We start from the raw sequence: 1,255 nt of genomic DNA on the forward strand, positions 1-1,255 counted from the left end.
GCGGCCCGTGTACATCCACCACGGTCCCCATTCTCGACATAATATAGCGACGGGTAAATATAAACATCAATTGCATCTACATGACGTTCCTACTATCTAATAGGTGAGGATAGGTCCTAATCCCACGGAGGATCTATAGATGAGGTTAGTTTCATGCTCTACTTCTATCCAAGATAGAATTTCGGCCAGCACCTCCCCGCTGTTCTCCAAATACACGTCCTGCCAGGGAGGAGTGTGTATCCGGAGAAACAACAGGGAGATGATGCCGAAACTCTGTCGTCTCGGATCGAAGCAGACCATGGAAAACTAACCCCACATACGCATCTCCACGGGCTGTCCAAAAACGTGGACAATTCGAAACAGATACGGTTTTAGATATGGAAATATCTGCATATTTCCAACCGTATCTCTTTCGAACGGGAGGAGACGCCCTAACTAGGTACGTGATCTACGACCATGATACGGAAAAAAGAGGGGTTATACCTAGGGTGCCGGTGGAGTCAGGCTAGCGGGGCCGTGGCGGGTCGGTGGCTAGTGGCGAGGCGACGCGGTGCAGGCAGACCCGCAGCGGTGAGGAAGGCGATTGGGGTCGCCGAGGTACTCCGGCTCCGCTCCGATGGGCTCTTCTCTGCAAAAAAAGAAATATAAAACTATCAATACAAAATTTCGGTAGCACCTCCCCTGCACGGTGAGGTTTCCAAAACCTCCAAGAAAATCAATGGCACGATGGCCGATATGCACATATATATGAATGGCACGATGGCCGACATGCACAAGATTATGTAAGGAACACCTAGCAACGTAATCAGGATAAGCAAGGATCACGGATTACAAATTCAGGATCTCTATCCCATTACTAATATATGTACACGAAGGAACACCTAGCAACGTAACAAATGCTACTGAAATCTTGAAAAGAGTGAGGTAGTGTCTAATATTTCTCCAACACATATAAGCAAGAATGTATGAGTTAGTTTAGTGACCTTTGGAAAGTTATACATTGTTCAATACACAAGGGAAATCAAAGTCCCTAATTTTTATCCTTTATTTCTAGGAGACAAACATGCATAGGATGTGTACAGTAACCCTAACCCTAGATCCCTAAATTACAAAACCTAACCAAGACATCTTAATCTATTCATGCATCCACATCCATCAGGCGGAGACGTCATAGGGGCTCACCACTTCAGAATGGCGAAGCACAGCATCACGAGCAAGGTGACCATTCAGCTCGGAGAGCGCTGCGAGGGAGCGC

Source organism: Miscanthus floridulus, chromosome 16 (genome assembly GCF_019320115.1).
Source record: "Miscanthus floridulus cultivar M001 chromosome 16, ASM1932011v1, whole genome shotgun sequence".
Lineage (NCBI taxonomy): Eukaryota > Viridiplantae > Streptophyta > Magnoliopsida > Poales > Poaceae > Miscanthus > Miscanthus floridulus.